Here is a 19,205-nt window from a genome sequence, read left to right as displayed (position 1 = left end):
AAGGAGAACGAAACCCTTGAATGTGTGATATAATTAAGACAGTATATGTTTCCAAACAAGGATGCGCTCAGTACCTGCTGGTGAAATATTAATGTAACATGCATTGAAATAGTCGCTGAGACAACATCCAAAGGTTCCTGCAGTGTGGAAAACCCCCATGATTTACAGCATATAAGAGATACTTTTATCTTGCAGCTGTTTTAAGAATATTAGTCCACATGGACTGAGACTGAGTCTAAGGTAATTCACCAAAACTTGAAGTGAAAAGTTTTAGGTGGGTTCAAAACGTTGGAAAACAAATATGATAAAAAATAAGATTTTGTCAGAGATGCCTTGAAGTGGCATAGCTGAGCTTTCAAAGCCACAGTGTTTAAATAATTTTCTGCCTTCTCATATGATGAAAAGGTAAATGTTTTCGTTCACTTTTGCAGCAGGAAGTATCCTTCTGTGATGTTTTGATTGTTTTTGTGTTTGTTTTGTTTTGTTTTGTTTTGTTTTGTTTTCTTTAGGCACACAGAATTAAATTATCTCCCAGATAAGGTTGAAAAAAGCAAATGCTATTTAAAGAGCATTTTATTCATGGTAAAAATGTGCTATACTTAATTTAAAATTAACTCTACCCTTTCAATAGGGAAGAAATAAGTAGATGATAATGAAATGTGGTACATTTAGTAGAAATTCTGCCTTTTTCCCGCACAGTATTTAGACCGACCAAAACTTCACTGACACAAGCAAATATCACTTCACATACATGATGGATTTTAAAAGTACTTCAATACCAGTCTGACCCAAAACAACATTTGCAGCTGAATATTTGGCATTAGGATGACAGATTAATTGATTGATAGAAAGTAAAAAAAAAAAAAAAATATTCCTAGCCATTAGCCCCATGCTCAGGAGTGCACGCAAAATGGTTTGGAGGCTAAAGTTGAAGGCATCAAGATTGCTGTGTGCCATACCTGCGCTCTCCCAGGATCAGACAGTGTAACCCTATCTGACTTTTAAGTTAACCATAAATGCATGCTAGGATAGAGAACTGCTCCTTTCAGAGTACATATCTGCAAAAAAGCCCATGTTGCTGTCCCAGTTGCCTCAAAGAAGAAGGAGGAATGTTTATTTGATTTAGCGAGGGCACAATATGTTTCCTACCTCTGAAGCAGGGTAGCACATTAGGTCAACTCTGAAAAAGTGAAGCAGGCTCCTTGTGGCTTTGTAGTGAAGGCTAATATTTCAGAAATTGAGATGTACTATAAAAGAGTATTTGAGTTCAGGTTAACATCCCCGGTATATCAATGAGCTCCAAAACAGCTTTGTATGTACAGGTGGGCACTCTTGTGTGAATATTGACAGTATAATGTTTGAATACCCAAACTTGTTATCCGAACACTGGTTCTGAGAATGCAAAATAATACAGAACAGAGCAGATATGGGTAATCTAGGCTTAGATGACAACTGGAAAACTAAAACCCAAACCAAATCCTGTCTCTGAGAAAGCTCCATATGAAATCAAGCAATCTATTATTAACTTGGTTTTGATCAACTTTTCTTGGCCTTTACAGTTCATTGTCCTTGTAAATACCTTTCCTAAGAAAGATACTTATTAATTACTATTAATTGCTATGGAGGAATGAAAGGCCAAGCAACTCATAACACTTTTAAGATAGTCTAGATTTTGCTTGCATAAATACTCCAATAATTTAAAAATATATATTCATAGTGAGAAAAAAATATAGCTAGCCATGAGTTGGCAGGTAAATTTGGTATACATTCACTGCCAGTTATAATGATTCTTAAAGTAAGAGTTACATAAAAAGAGCTTTTTAATTAAAAATTTGCAAATTTCTAGTCTGATTCACAACCAGAGCAAATTGCTTTGCTGAAGTCAAGGTAGACAATGTCCAGCGCTCTTTCCTTGTCTACACAACCGGTCATACTATTATGGAAAGCTATCAGGTTGGTCAAACATGATTTCTCCTTGGTGAACCCATGCTGACTACACCTGATAATCTTATTTTCCTCCACATGCTTGGAGATGATGTCCAGAATGAGTTGGTCCATCACCTTTCCAGGGATGGAGGTTGTGGATGGATTTCTATTAGATGGAGATTTTTTACTGAACTAGCCAGGCCCAAAGGAATTTCAAGACTACCTCAGAAAGCTGAAAACAGGACCTGTCGTGGAAGTGAGGCAGTTCCATAATAACAGGACCTCAACATGACATAAGTCAATGGATCTATCAGCAGTGAGACTCTAGTACGTGGACAGTTTGTGTACATAGATGATATCCAATTAGTGAATGCATGATTGGAGTGTGGACGCGTGATCAAAGAATAGTTGCATACACAAGGAGGCTTGTTTCTGTAATAAACGGCTCTAGTGTGATTCACATTTAATCGTAGTGCAGGGTCCTTTATTCACTCCAACAGGAGGTGATTCTGACTGGCCTATAGTTTCCTGGGTCATCCTTCTTGCCATTTTGAAGACTAGAGTAACACTGGCTTTCTTCTAGTCCTCAGGCACCTATCTTCTTTTCCAAGACCTTTCTCTGGCTCCCTGGCTCCGGGAACTCCCTCTTTCCTCCTAAACATGTGCTTAACCATGGAACTGTTGATGCTGTTGTGCTCCTTGCCCACTGAGTTAATAATATCAATAGTTAGAAATAAAAGTTCAATTAAACATTTTTAACATAGAAAATCTGGATCCCAAGTTTCTACATATAACTCTTTGCATTAGTAATTTACACAGTTCTTTGTGGAATAGTTATCATAGGAATAAAAATGAACATAAAGTTAGCAATACCTGTTAGTTAATAAATGTTAATGGAGAAAAAATACTCAAAACTAGTGCTGCTGACAAAGAAAACCCAATCTATTTGTCTCCAAGGTGAATGTAGCTTCTATATTTTTCTAACTTCCAAATATTCCAAACTCTTAAATTAGAAGAAATATTTCATAAGAACTGCAGAAAGTTAGCTAATTAGAAAGAGGTTTAAAATATGGTGAAATACCAGCTGGATGTGAAATTATATTGTAGTAAAGAACAAAAAATTCTGTCATGTGAACAAATACATTTTTTATACCTTTTTGCCTTGTGTTGAGAGATAGGAAGAATATAATAGAACCTCATACAAGGTTTTCTTGAATCTGGGAGTATCAACATAGTAAACTTCAGGTATTGAAGTGAACAGAGAAGACATCCATAAATTATATGGTCATATTATCTTTGAGATTAATAAATTTGTAAAGAATGAGATGTCTGATGGAGAATTAGCCACCGGTAAATTTTTCAAATTACAGATAAGTTACAGTACTGGCCAGGCAATGTACAGGGAACTAACCTAGTGGTGCATGATGATAGCTTTGTTACATGGATGTTTGATGTTTTACCTAGAGTATTTAGTCAATAGGATTTAATAAACTTTCCCCTACCTAGGAATTTATTACTTTATGGGTTAATTATTTCTTTTGGAAACAAAATTTGATCTAAAAGGCTGCTTACTTGATTTGTTCTGATCCACACCTAGGAGATGTAGAAGCAGCTCTGCCCTGATTTGAAAATATCTAAGGTAGATATCTGAGATTTGATAAAAACAAAACAAAACAAGAAAAAACAAACAAACAAAAAAACAAACCACAACAAACCAGAAGCCAGTTATCTGACAGTTTGAGAAAGATGTTCTTTGAAATGACCAGGCATCATTTAAAATCTGATCCACAGTGGCAGTGCAATACATAATCAACCTTCACATATCTTGTAAATAAAACACACTTACTGTGCATTCTCTTAGTTAATTACAAATTATAACTTTTACTTAAGCACATGTTCTAATTATTTGAGTTAATGTACAGTACTAACTTTAATTAAATAACTGGGACATGCAGTTCGAATTTCTAGGTATCTATTTGAGGATGTTTATGGAATTCTGTTCCAATAACTAAATTTCCTTAAGAAGATACTCTGTTACAGATATTAATGTGAATATTTCAAAGTAAGTAAATAATATTTTTCATCATATATACCCCAAAACAGGTTAAATAATGTCATGAGTAAGCAAGCTTTTTCATTTCCATGGAACTGCTTACATGTGTAAAGGGAAATACTCATGGGAAGTATTTACTGTATTAATATTTACTAGATTTTCTAATAATCATAGAATCATAGAATCATTACAGCTGGAAAAGACCCTCAGGATCGAGTCCAATCTTACCTAATGTAACTCTTGTACTAAAGCATGTCCCTAAGAACCTCATCTAAACACCCTTTAAACACCTCCAGGGATGGTGACTCCACAAATTCCTTGGACAGCCTGTTACAGTGCTTCACAACCCCTTCTGTGCATGGTTTTTTCCTAATATCCAGTCTAAACCTCCATTGGTGCAACTTGAGGCCACTTCCTCTTGTCGTATCACTTACTACTTGGGAGAACAGGCCAACATCTTCCATGATACAATCTCCTTTCAGGTAGTTGTAGACTGCAATGCTTAATCAGGTTCCAGAACCCTAGTTACTTCATTTGGAGATATTACTGATTTCTTTCTATTCCTGATTTACTGGCAAACCCTTAAGCATGTCAGAGGTACCTGCAGTATTTGTGTATAAGAATTTTGTTTATTAGCATATAGTTGTGCAAAGTTTAAGGTTTGTTATAGAATCCTTGCTTCATATTAATGAGATATTTATAGTAAAAAGTTAACTAAAGGGCAAGAAAGGAAAACAACAAAACAACACAGAATTATCTTTATTTTGTCAGCAAATAGTGTACCTAATAACAAGAGGGCATATAAAGTCACTCTGGTTCATCCTGTAAAATTTATTTATCTTCTTATAGTTTCAAAAGTATATGCAGATAAAGAAGGAGAAGCTACTTCAGAGAGTTGTCCGGAGTTGTTTTTATTCAGCAAGGAAGGAAAATCCATGGTAAGATATGACCCTAAGTCTATTTATTAAAACTTTAAAGATAGGTAAGAAAAAGCAAACACAGAAAAAAGAATAAAAAGATAAATGCAAGAGCATTCAAAGAACTGCTGTCAGCTCCACAAAACTTTATTAAAATACCTCTCAGCAAATGCAACGTTTGTCGCATTCATTAAGAGGTTTAGTAAATGGTCAGAATGATAAAAGCAATCATATCATAAACTTTGCAATGTTGAATAAGAAGACTCAAATTATGAAGGGTAATGAGTCTTTAGTCATAAGAGACATACTATTGCAGAAAAGTGTAGATCATCATGAATAGTTTCTTCCTTAAACTTCAGGTAATCTTCTTTTCAACAGAGAAGTGCAGATTACAACAGCCTTATAACTCAGGGGAGTTCCTTGGGAACACCAGTTGACCTGTTCAGGTCACTGCCTACTTTTTGCTTCTTTAACAGTATTGTATAGGTAAAAGGGGTATAATCCAGGCAATTGTTTTGACAGAAAGGCACAAAGAAGTGGCTGCATACTTCAAATCAAGTTTATAAGGTCAGCAAAACAGAGCAACACTTAACAAGGCATTTTGATATGTCCATAAAACTATCCTCCTTTCTAATATTAAGGAAATGCCACTTTTTAAGTGGGAAGAAAGTGCTTCAAACATAGGGGTTGAAAGAAAGGTAAAGTTTTTTGTTTGTTCATTTGTTTGTTTCTGGTCTCTTCCTGACTCTCTGATTCCTCAGGACGCTCACTTTCCAAGCAGATGGTGTGCTGGAGAGTTGGGAAGCACAATCAGACAACTGCTCAAGGACACAGCTTCAATTCTAGGAGCTACATAGCCTTTTTTTCCTTTCTGCTTCTCGTTTGAATGTGCAATATTCACATGTTTTTGAATCTGTGTTTTTTGGTGAAATATTTTGACTGAAATATTTTTGGTGAGTATTAATTTATTTGGTTCTGTGCACCATGTTAAACTTGTTGGAGATATATAAGTAAAGCTTCTACCACCTATGCTCATGAAAGCGTTCTTCGTTTGACTGGATACCCTTTTGCTTCCTATCTCCTAGAGCTAAATGTTATGCCAAGAGATTAGCATGTGTTTTACACACCTTCAGATGAAGTTTCATTGACAGGTCACTGGTGCATAAAATACACTGCAGTACTTTCACGTTGGTGCTAATCTAAAGTTTTTGATTTTGATCCCACATGGTAGACTTTTACAACTCCTAATTACTGTGAGTTTTAACACATGAAGAAGTTAAATCTTAAAAAGACTTTCTGAAACGGGCTTTTTAAGTCTGTGGGCTAATTATGCTGCTGTTGTTTAAGCAGGAATTCAGGTTGAGTAAAAATTATTGGCTGCTTTTTATATATTGTGTAAATGCCATATTTTTTCCTGACACTTCACTGCTTAACTATGTACATATGCATAAAATCTGCCTCCTAAGAGCTCATTTATTCCAGATGTACCTCTGTGAGGCCATAATTTTGTTTCTGACATCAAAAAAGATTGCTGTGGAAATGATCATGTCACAAGGTTTCAGATGGGAAGAAAATATGTACTCAATAGAAAATGAAAATAATTATTTTCCTTAATGATTTTTTTGATGGAGTGTAGGGCATGTTTATAAAACCTAACTGGGATGCCAATCTCAGATGATAATATTAAAATTAAAATGATCTCCATAATTTGAAGAAACCATCTAAAATTAACAGGAAATCAGTAAAGGCAAATGAAAAGTAGCACACAAAAGCACATTTTAGGAAAGGGAAAAAATTAGTGAGTGCAGCAGAATGTCAGAAAAAAAAAAATCTGAGAAAGCCTGAACTCTAACACTGATTTTTAAAACAATGTAAATGTGATTCTGGAATGTATTAACAGCAAAGCTGAATGAAAGGTCTGGAGGTGAATATTCCATACATGTGACCTTTTCTGAGATTTTGGCTTTCTGTACTCTGGCTCTCTAGAAATATCTTTTATCATAAATTTGAGAGCAACAAGTAAGAGTAAATGAAAAAAATTGCCAGAGATTTTGAAAATATGGCTTACAAGGAAAGACTGAAAGAACTTTTTAAAATTATTTATTTATTTATTTATTTATTTATTTATTTATTTATTTATTTATTTATTTATTTTTAAAGTCAGAAAATCAAGATTAAAGAAGGACATAGCTGTGTTCTGACAGGCTAATGAACATCAACAACCTTATCTTTCTCCTTATCTTGGAAAGATAAGAACAAACTGGCTTAATTTAAATGAAAGGAGATTTACCTTGGTCATTAGGAAAAAAACACACACACCCACGAAAAACAGTAATTATGATAAATCTTTGGAACAGTCTGTCCTTGTAGATTAGTTTGTGGAATCCTCTTGTCTAGCATCTTCAAAGAGGAGATTAGACAAATTGCAGGGGGTGGTCTTTGTGCACTTGATTCCAATTCAGTTTCAGGCAATGTTTGAGGTGATCTGTTGAAGTTCCTTCTAGACCTGTATGTCTGAGATACAATGATTTTTAATTATTGGTTTTTAAGCAGATATTATACGTTCCTAAATTGTATGAAAATACTTAAGGCATAAAGTTTATTTTCAGCCTTTTTTTTTTTTTTTTTAAATATTTTTCAGAGACTTGTCTGGACAGATACAGGAACCAACTCCCTTCTCTCCTCCCTTCTCCCTACACTCTGTCCCACCCCAATCCCCTCAAAAAACCCCAAAAAACCGGAAACCCCAAGAAAACAAAACAAAACAAAACAAAAAAGAAACCAAACAAAAACCCCCCCCAAGCCTCCACAGCAACAAAAAATACAAACCAAACCAAAACCAAAACATCCCGAGGAAACTCCAGAAAGGAAAGGAAAGCAAGAATTTAATGGTTTTGATGAGTTAACCCAGGAAAGCAATAACAAGTTACACATTTAATAGTAAACTTAAACAGTCTATTGGAAACCCTAAACTCTACAAGATTGTGGATTCTACCAGTCCTTCTGTTTGAAAAGAAAGCTGATACAAAATGAACATGTAAAAATATACATAGTTGTAGAAACATCTTGTTTGATTTTCCTTTCGATTTAAATACAAATTCTTTAATGAGGGGCTCGTGTGTCCTGGTTTTAGTACGTGATTACGTTTACTACTGACAGAATACTAATTATTAGGTTTTTCGTCTGTAGCTTAGACCCTGAATGGATTTGGGAAGTAAAATGGAATTTGGAGCATACGTATTTTGTAAAACTTCTGCTATTTTCTCATGAAAAAAATGGTTAATTATGAGATTCAGTTTAGCTGTGGTTTTCAGAATCTCCTCTAATGCAATGAAGAATTTTGGTCGCTTTTAGATTGCAGAAAACATTGTCAAACGTTATCAGCCTTACAAAGGTACAGGCATAGTCTGGAAGAGTTGAAAGATTTTATTTTTTAATCAGAAATTTGATTTCAGTCAGGATTCCTAATAAGAGAAACTAGTTTTCAGACTCTGTCACAGGGACTTGATCAACAAATGAATGTTTCTTTGTTTCTCATTATTTACCATTTTTGTTCCGCATTTATAAAATTAAGCAGGAATAGATACTACTCTCATTTTTGCAACATTGTTGTAGGATTCACAGTAGCAATATCTGTGCAAATGATGCATGTCTGACCTGCTTTTATAACCACACAAATCATCCACAGCAGTTATCTTTCCTGTAGAATTGCTTGGGAACTGAGCTATTTTGCCTCTGAAATAAAGCCTAAAGGGCTATGCAACTCTAGGGGTGTACTGCTGTTAGCTATTTATTAATATAGAATGACCGAGTCAAGGAATGAAACTTCCATCTGCACATAAATTATGGGTGAATGAAACAACAAAAGCTGTAAGAAAAACTACTTCCACATGGGAGAAACTAAAGGTCAAATAGACTAAAGTTTTATGTGAATACAAAATTGACACCAGTGACCGACTCTCTTTTATAACTGAACAAATTATTGCCAACTTATTTAAGAGGTCTAGCCCCAGCAAAAACATATAAAACTGTAGAGGAAATATGTGTTCTGAGAGATGACTGCAATAATTAAAAATGTATTTACCATCAGATAACTTGTAGATGCAGAATTAGCACTAGTTTACAGTCAATGACACAATTTCATTCTAAGTGGGTAATAAAACTGGATTTTACAAATATATCTAAAATTCTCCCGTAATATGTAGCACTTCCAATATGTGCTTCCATATTTTAGATATGAAGCTGAACACTGAGAAATGTCAAAACAGCTTGCAGTGGTTTTCCTAAGAAATGTGAAGGAACATGCTGTATATTTGGAATGTATTGTAGTTTCCATGGTAATGATAAACATGAAGGCAATGAAAGCTATTTTTGGTTAGAACAAGACTCCTGTGAGTCTCCTTAAATATACATTGTTACTACTGATTTGAATACACGGAGAAAAGACGAAATGCAATGATGGGATACTTCTCATCTTTTCATTCTGGCCAGAAAGACTAGAGAATTAATTGTGCTTGGCACTGGTGAGGCCCCGCCTTGAATGCTGTGTTTGATTTTGGACCCCTCACTGCAAGAAAGACATTGAGGTGTTGGAGCAAGTTCAGAGAAGGGCAACAAAGCTGGTGAAGGGTCTGGAGCACAGGTCTTATGAAGACTGGCTGAGGGAACTGGGGCTGTTTAGCCTGGAGAAAAGGAGGCTGAGGGGAGACCTTATTGCTCTCCACAACTTCCTCAAAGGAGGTTGTAGTGAAGAGGAATTAGTCTCTTCTAAGTAGCAAGCAACAGAAGAACAGCAAATGGCCTCAGGTTGCACCAGGGGATGTTTGCAGAATCACAGAATGTCAGGGATTGGAAGGGACCTCAAAAGATCATCTAGTCCAATCCCCCTGCCGGAGCACGAAGACTTAAATGATGTTACACAGGAATGTGTCCAGGTTTAGATTGGATAGTAGCAAAAACTTCTTAATGGAAAGGGTTGTCAGGTATTGGAAGAGGCTGCCCAGGGAAGTGGTGGATTCATCATCCCAGAAGGTGTTTAAAAGATGTGTAGATTAAGTTCTTGGGGACATGGTTTAGCGATGGACCTGACAGTGTTTGTTGGTTGGACTTGATGATCTTGAGGGTCTTTTCCAACTGAAAAGTTCCTGTGATTCTATGATTCTATTAGGTACCAGACAGTACAACCAAACTGGTATCAGTTGGTAGTAAATGAATAATTATGGCAATGCAAATAACATAGATACTCTGACTGCTGAAGGTTACAAATTCCAGGTGCATTGATTCTCCAAAAATAAGTCATGTATTTTAAGTAGCCTGTTGTTCCTGAAGTTTCAACCATAAGATATATGGATTAAATAATCCTATCAGACATCGGTCTCATTGCTTCCAGATAACCCCATCTGTCCAAATAGGTTTAGTACAAGGATGGCATGACAAAGATTTTATTGTGGTATTTGTTCCCTCGGATAGCTGTCCTGACTCCTCTGGCCATAGGTGCACATCCTGTAGCCTTCTTGACCGCTCATGACCAGATATCCTCCTGTTGCTCCCTGTAACACAGTTCCTGGGCTATTATCCATGCTCCAGTGTACTTTACGAATAGTTTGCCAAGGCTGAACATATTACTCTCTTCTTACTGTACTTTAGTGATGATATAACTCTTTTCTCCTTGATTATTATTTGGCAAATCTCTAATCATTGAGTGACTAACTTAATACCATCTCAGGATCTGATTTAAGCAGTGAAGTGAGGCATAACATAATGTAACAGTTTATTTCAACACTACCATCAGGTGAGAAATGTGATATAGATGCCAAATTTAGCTTCTTCATTTCCAATGATTTTTAAATTCGAGAAAGTACATAGAGAAAATATTTTTGTAATAATGTTATCACATACTCTTTAAATTATTAAAGAATTTTGCACAAATTACAAACTTTCGATGTGAAAATTATCTTGACAGTTTATTTCCATAATATTTTTATAACTCCAGAGTGGCAGAAAAAAAAATATAAATTATCTTATTAAATAGGTCAAGTTTCAAATTTTAATAAATACTTCCCTTGAGTTAAAAAAAAAAATAATGACATGAATTCCAACTACCTAGCAAGCCCTAAGCTGGTGAAAAATTACTTTGAAGGTCAGTGATATACAGTACTATATGAACAAGATTAGGCATAGCACATATCCCACTGACAATCCACTTGTCACCTTCGTGTTCTATCTGTATCTATTTACCACTTTGCCTTGGCCATCAGCAACACCACTAAGTCAATTTATTATCCAATTTAGAAGGCTACCATCAATAATGCAGTAACTCACTAAATATCTGTAGAGTTCTGTTATTTCATTACTTATGTTTTTACCTTCTATGCAGTAGTATTGAAAATATTTTTCAGATGCAGTTAGCAAACTTTTTTTTTTTTTTTTTTTTTTTTCCTGCTTTGGCTTTCATTGTAATTTTCTTTCATGAATTAGGGTAATTGTTTATCAATATATGTGGCTAGTAATCCGCCCAAACATTGTACCATGTTTTCCTACTAGAAGACAAAATTGCCTTTCATGTCATTTCACACATGCAGGTTTGAAACAGTTTCTAAGTTCACTGCTCAGATCAGATCTTCATTTGGTCTAAGTTGCTATAGTTCACAGAACCTTTGTCAGTTGACACTTGCTGAAAAAAATGTTGCTTTCTTTTTCTTAAATACAGATGAGTTACAGATTCAGTTTCAGTCTTTCAATTTGTAAAGATAAAAAACCCAGGAGATAATTTCATTGAAGCCTCTCAACTTTGAACAATCCAAATGAAAAAAGGACATGAAATACAGATCTTGACTTTCTACAGTTAGCACTTCTATGGTTGTCCTACAAATCTTACTAAATTTATGTTGTTGTTTCCTGTCTATCTTTAGAATTCTGAAAAAAAGAATTCTTTATCATTACCTTTAGTTATGAAGTTTTTTATGTTAGCTCAGTAAATGCCTCTGTTTTCATCATGCGAAAGGTTTTAGTCTTGTTAAATACGAAGTACTTCAAGTATAGAAAACTCTCCAAATGATGACTAATCATTTGACAAATTGCATCCAATAAAATTTTTCTGTCACAGTAATAGTTATCCTCATTGGAGAGAAAACCACAGTAGTAATCAGTCTCTGAGTATATGATTAACAGCTTGAATATAACATTTTTTTCTTCGACGCAGTAAATTTCTGTTAGCATCCAAAATGAAGTCTGCATGAAAGGAGAAGAGCTATGTAAGGACATAAGGATGTTTATGTTAGATATATTTAAATGTTAAAGTAAGAAAGGTAAAATTTAGCCATAAATACCTCATTCTGCAATGGACTAAACTACATGTTGCATCTTTATATTGTGGGTAGCTTTCCATGTAAGTGTTTTGTTTTTCATTAACTTCTTGTAATAATTATTTCAGGCAAAAAGTTTGTGGGAAATTAAAAAGACAGAATGGGAAAAAAAGAAAAGAAGAAATAGCAAAAGAAGAAATAAAAGACAGAAGAAAAAATTCACAAGTGGTAAAACCCAGTTGCTTTTAGGCTTTTGTTGTGCCAGTATATTTAATGAAATATTGAAATATTGAAATAATAAAATATGAAAATATTTGTAAATTCCTGATTTTTGCTCAATTCTGAAGTTCTAATTTCCATAAGAATGTTACTGATGAAATGCAATGCTATATATTTTGTTCATTTGTCCTTGCACTTTTGAATATAAAGTTCTGATTTTGAGGTCATGTACACATAGACATTCCAGAGTTCTATCTTGTCACAGTTTCTCTAATGAGCTTTCGCTGGAATGTGTTTCAGGTGGAATGTACTAAGTAATGTTCAATAACAGTATGTGAAAATTCTTCATATCATGATTATCCTAACTTATGCGTTATCAAGCTGCTTTAAACATTGCCATTAGTTTGGCATACTGAATCAATTCTTTAACTGCTAAGTACATGGTATTTTTGCTATATAAATGATATTATGGGGCATTTCATCCATATGCAGCTGCATATACTTTCCCAGGAGACCTGGGTTTAGATATCCCAGCTTTTTCATATGTTGGGCAGAAAAGGACCAGCTGGTAACATTCTACCTCATGAGGCAATGATGAGACCCCTCCTTCCATTCTTCAAGATACAGAAAGTGACATTGCTGGAAAAAAAAGAAGGGCAATACCCTGTCAGAAAATCCTGATCACCCTTGGAAGGGGAAGCATTGGAAAGGCTACGGGTTACCATTGATCCCGAAGCTTATTTTGGGTATGTATTAGTATATATCCTATGTTAGGTTAATTGAGTATAATGATAGTATCACATTATTTCTTTATTCTCTTTGATTTGGATGAAAAATGCTTCTAGGCAGTGCATTCTTGGTATCAGAATAATGTATTTAAAAACAAACAAACAAAAAAACCCAAGAAATTGAGGAATATAGGACTACCTGTTTTGCCTATTAAGAACTATAAAGCTCTTCACTATACGGTTTGTGGTTATGTTGAGCTGAATTTCTGTGAATTTTCCTCCCTAATAATGCAATTTTCCTTCCAGACAAAACAGAAAATCATAGAATAAATCATTCTGGAAGAGACCTCTGGAGAACGTCTAATTCTTAGTTCTACTTCAGGGAGAAGTGGCTTCAGAGATTGATCAGGTTGCTTAGCACATAGTCCAGCTATTTCTGAAGATCTCTAAAGACAGATATTGTATAACTTTTTTGGGAGATATGTGCTTGACTGTTAGCATTATGAAATGTTGTCTTCCTTCCATCTAGTTGGAATTTCACATATTGTGGCTTGTTAATATTGCCATTCATCCTCTCTCTATGCTTGCCTGAGAAGCACCTGACTGTCTTCTCTATAACAAACCCTAAGTACCTGAAGGCAGCAATAGAATTTCCTTCTACCTCTTTTCCAGGACGAATAAGCAGAAGTGTTTCCCCTATCTCTTCTCATGTCTACTGTGCTCCAGCTATCCAATAATCCTAGCAACCAGTTACTGAGCTCTCATTTGTTGCAGAGGGGAACCCACAACAGTATGCCAAACATGGCCTCATCAGTGTTAATTAGAGGGAAGTTATCACTGTCCTCAAGTTCTTGTCTATGCTTTTGCTAATGCAGTGCAGGATCTGTCTAGTCTTCCTTGTTCTAAGGTAGCACTGCAAACTCACATTGAGCTAACAGTCTACCAGGTCCTCTCTTGTAAAGAATTGCCGTAGTCACTTGGTCCCCAGCTGTGTGGAGCTGGTCCATTTCAGGTACGAGACTTCTATCTGGCTTTGTTTCATCATGTTTCTGTCAGACCTTTCTTCCAATTTACTGAAGTTTTCTGAACTGGCAGCCTTTCCCTCCAGGGCTTTGACCATTCCTTCTTGTTGTCATCCAGGAACTGGATCCAGGAACCTGTCATCCAGGTTGTTGATGAGAGTGTTCAACATCTGCTTGAAAAAGTTTCGTGAAATATGGGAGACTCTTTTCCAACCTCAGTTTTGGTTACATCATTTGGTGTAACTACTTCGGAGTAAATTTTAAAACTCTTCTTCATTTTGTCATGTATATGGTCCCACTGAAGCTTTAATCATGATGAAAAATGGTTGCAGATCTCTAATATATTTTGTATTTTAATAAAGGTGGATAAGTCATTTTTGTGTAAGATACTAATATACAAATTATATATACACTGAGTACATATATATGTGTGACTAGGTATGTGTAAATTGTAGCTGTGTATTAGTTTATACAGCTTGTGACAGCAGATCGATTGATGCGTTCCCAGAATTCTCTTTTCCCAGATTACAGGCACATATATAGAGAGTGACCCTTTTGGAAAGCTTTCAGTCTTAGATTTTTTTTTTTTTTTTTTTTCCCCACAATACTTTCCTTTCTCTGAAGTGTTTGTATTCATTCTAGTGCTAAGACATATTCTGGCAGCTTTGTTTTGTGACAGCTGAGCCTCAGACTGATATGACTGGACTGACCTACACAATTTTGTAGAAACTAAATATTAATAAACAGAATTTTATTAGTCACACATTTGGAACTTCCGACTACATGTTGTAAGGATATTTTTGGCTGCTCAAAAATATTGAGTTCTTTTAACATGGTGTAGTCATATGTTTTCTGTCTGAAAGTCAGCTTATGCTCTGTTTGATGGCCAGGAAAGTTCTTTACTATTGCTGTCCATATAAAAATACTGTAACGTGATGGAGAGAATTTGTGGATCTTAAATTTTCAGCCAAGAAAGAGAGGTTTGTTGACTGAGGACTGTGCTAAAAGTCATTAGACACTCCATAGGAATGGCAATGCTACAGGGAGCGTCCCTGATGAGAACAGTGTTTGATTAGGTAAAAATGTCCTTATTCTTGGTATCACTGAACACAGAAATTAGACACGATGTTATTTGTATTTGAGATGTATTTGAGACAGTGGAAGAGAAAGGAATTTTGGCTTTGCTGAGGTTATGCCTAGTGGTTTCTTCTACTTGGTGTTATTTGGAGAACTACTGTTTTAAAACTCTGCTGTCCTCATGGTCATGAGGCAGAGCAATAAATAATACATTAGTAAGACTGGCTGCCTACTGAAGTACTGCATAACCTCAACTGCTCCAGGAAACATTTCCAACTGTATTGAGTCTGGCTTGGACCAAGTTAATTATCTTCATAGTGGTCTGTATGGTGTTATGTTTTGGACTTGTGACAATACTGTGTTATTAACACAGCGAAATTCTGTTTGTTGATGAACAGTGCTTGCATAGTGCCAAGGGTTTCACTTTCCCCCTCTGCGCTCCCTCAGGAATTGACTGGGAGAGGGAAAAACGTTGGTAATAGACATGACCTGCACAATTGACCCAGGTTGAGGAAACAGATATTTCCTGCCACATAACATTGTGTTCAGAAATGAAAATTGAGAGGAAGGGAGTTTCAGGAGGGAGTCGCTATTCAGAGACAGGCTAGCCTTTGGTCTGTTTGCAGGAGGTGCTGAGTGATTGCATAACCTTTTTCTAAATTTTTTAAAAAATTGTTTAAACTTCCTCTTTCCTTCATTTATTAAACTTCCTTTATCTTGACCCTCAAGTTTTCCCACTTTTGCTCTTTCTATTCTTATCTGTTTAGTTGGACAGTGGACAACTGAGCAAGTGGCTGCGTGGTACTTAACTGCCTGCCAGGGTCTAACTGCTACAAAGACTTCTAAGTTCTCACCTTGCAGCTAGTGAAAGAGGAATTATTGTATTTCTCTAATAAACTAGAAGTCAATCAGGAAAAATTTTTGGTAATGGCAATGGCAAATAAAGTTGAGATATCTGAATACCTAAACCAATACCCCTAATCCAGGGGTACACTAGGAGAGGTTATACTGAATGGGAGTGTAAGGGGAGAGCTAATGGCTCTCTTGCCTCAGATAAGGTGTATTTCAAGAAGAAAAATTACTTTCATTGATGGATTGGTCCCAGATACGTTTCTTAATAAAACTGAGGCATACTTCAGCGACTATAGTGACCTATAGTTACCATTGCCCTATCAATGAGCTTGCAAACCTCAAAGTCAAATGCAGCAGGGACAGCATCTTGCTTGTAAAGGAAGGCTGTTCATCAGACATATAAAACCACTCCTAGTGGTCCTTGTAATTGGCCCAGCAGCATAAAAAAGAGTATGAAGTGTTCAGTTGTCTCTCACTGGCAATGTGGTGAGATCTGTCAGGGAGAACCAGTGGTCCCACGCTTTAGTGCAAATTCCACATTAAGTAGTCTGGGATTGATTTTTCGGACCAGATGTTTGGTATGGTCTGGCAACGGTTGGGGGAGATGTTTCCTGTGGTCCTTCTTGGTCTGGTTCTCTGCTGTGTGGGCTACTGCTCTGAGGGTCCCAGGTGGCTTGTGCGGTTATCTAGCAAAAATCTTACATAGCATGGCCATTATTCTGATCTGTTTGCGTTTTGAAACAATAGTGATGTTTCTGTGGCTTAGTGTACATTGCAGAAACTTTTAGACTCCCACTGAAGCAGAGTGAAATGCTTCATACAAATGCTTGAGTTGGCTCACGTCTTCCAGACCTGTTGCACTTCTATCTGTGCCTTAACACCTCGGTGTTCGGGCTGGAGGGACCTATTGGAAAAGCATGGCATCTGGAATTGGAGCTAAAGATCAGGTATTCTTGGGTGATATTGAATATGCCAGGTCCCACACACTTATGACAGTAGCACCTATTTGGGGGTTGCAGAACCATTTGCCAAATGATACTGTTGCAGTTTTTGATCTGGGCAAACAGGCCTTCTAAATTCAACCCAGCAATTGTACCATGATTGCGCTTTGCAAAATAGTATTCCTCTTTCTTTTTTTACTTCTTAAGTGCTAGGGTAATCTGTTCTGTAACTACAGAGGTTAGTTTTGTTCTGTTTTCATCCTAATATTGTTGAAATTCTCTGGAAGTTTTTCCCACATTAGACTGTCTTAACTTTTCAGGGTGAACCAATCCTGGCTTGTATCAGAAATAGTATGGCCCTTACCTTGTATTATTACCAGAAACAGTCTGGCCAGCAGGACTAAGGGAGTGATCATCCCCCTTGTACTTGGCATTGCTGAGGTTCCACCTCCAACACTATGTTCAGTTTGGGGCCTCTCGCTACAAGAAAGAAATTGAGGTGTTGGACCAAGTTCAGAGAAGGGTAACAAAGCTGGTGAAAGGTCTGGAGCACAAGTCTTATGAGGAGTGACTGGGAGTGACTGAAACGGAGGTTGAGGGCAGACTTTGTCACTCTTTAAAACTACCTGAAAGGAGGTTATAACATGGAGGCTGTTGGTCTCTTCTTCGAAGTAGCAAGCAATAGGATGAGAGGAAACGTCCTCAAGTTGTGCCAGGGGTCATTTAGATACATTAGTAGGAAAAAATTTCTTAATGGAAAGGGTTGTCAGGCACTGGAATAAGCTGTTCAGGGAACTAGTTGAGTCACCATCCCTGGGGGTGTTTAAAAAGCATATAGACAAGGTTCTTAGGGACACGATTTAGTGACAGTGTTAGGTTATGTTTGGACTGAATGACCTTGATGATCTTTTCCAACCAAAATGATTCTTTGATTCTATGTTTGTATAAAGAATAAATCCAATCTAAAAATATCTCAAGTCTGAAGCATTACAGGGTTTTGTTTAGTAAAAATCACACTCAGATATTTGTGATGGCCAGAGGGTGGAGAAAGAAAATATTACAGAAATGTGGAAGCTGTTACTTGCCCTTTACCTCTTTCACAAGGTAACAATTAAGCTCTGGTGTAGCCTGTACAGAAATACTCCTACTGTTTTCTCTTTGCCACATTCTTGTTCCTGAAAGGCATCTGGAGCCAAGTCAAGCCCAAATCCATTCTACTACCCGTAATGTTCCCACTGTAGGAGTTATGTAGCCGCTGTTCAAGTGTAGAAACTTGTTCACTAACAGTGTGTTTACAGTCAGGGAAACTTATAGAAATGGTATCACTATTTCAACCTAATGAAACAAACATAACAGCCTAGGACTTATTAGCCTTAAATCTGTTCTGCATCCTCATTAATATTTTGAACACTCAACCTATTGACTTAAATATTGAAATATCTTGCTGAAGCAATGCAATGTTAAAAGAAGATACACTTAATGGCTTAGTTCTTCAAAAAGCTACTTATTACTGTCAATGCAATAAAGAACAGGTCACAAAAAAAGAGGTTTCCATTTTACAAAGTAGTAATAGTCATCTTAATTAGTCATCTCCTTATGTAGAATGAGTCTCATACTCAGGTACAAACTTTTTTAAAGAATACCAAAGAAAAAAATCTTCATTCATGCAAAGGAAAGGCTAAAAGGGAAACACTCAAAGCCGAAAGAGTTCTATATTAAAATTTGGATCTGCGAAACTTTAAAGAAAGGAAAAAAAGGTTTAGAGTTGCAATTTCAGGATAAAACAATAAACAGATCCCCTGTTCAACATCTCTTTGACTCCACTTTATAAGCTTTAAAATTGCAATAAAGTTGTTTTACTACTGTTATTATAGAAATCAGGATCTTAAATGGCACGTATAAATTAAATTCTCAGCTTTTAATATTATAAGTAGATGCATGGAGTAGTTTCTCTGGATTTGAAACTATTTCCAAGTTGAGTTCTACAGTCGGGAATATTAAAAATGTTGTATAATTTGGAAGAATCTGAACTTACAAGAGCAATGTTCATAGCCTCACAAGAACACCCAGATTTTACTCTTTGAATTTAAACATTTCTAAATGAAGAAGAGCAACGATGCTGCTGAAGGGTCTGGAGCACAAGTGTTATGCAGAGCAGCTGTGAGA

This window comes from Patagioenas fasciata, chromosome Z (genome assembly GCF_037038585.1).
Source record: "Patagioenas fasciata isolate bPatFas1 chromosome Z, bPatFas1.hap1, whole genome shotgun sequence".
Lineage (NCBI taxonomy): Eukaryota > Metazoa > Chordata > Aves > Columbiformes > Columbidae > Patagioenas > Patagioenas fasciata.
Note: the sequence above shows the minus strand (reverse complement) of the source record.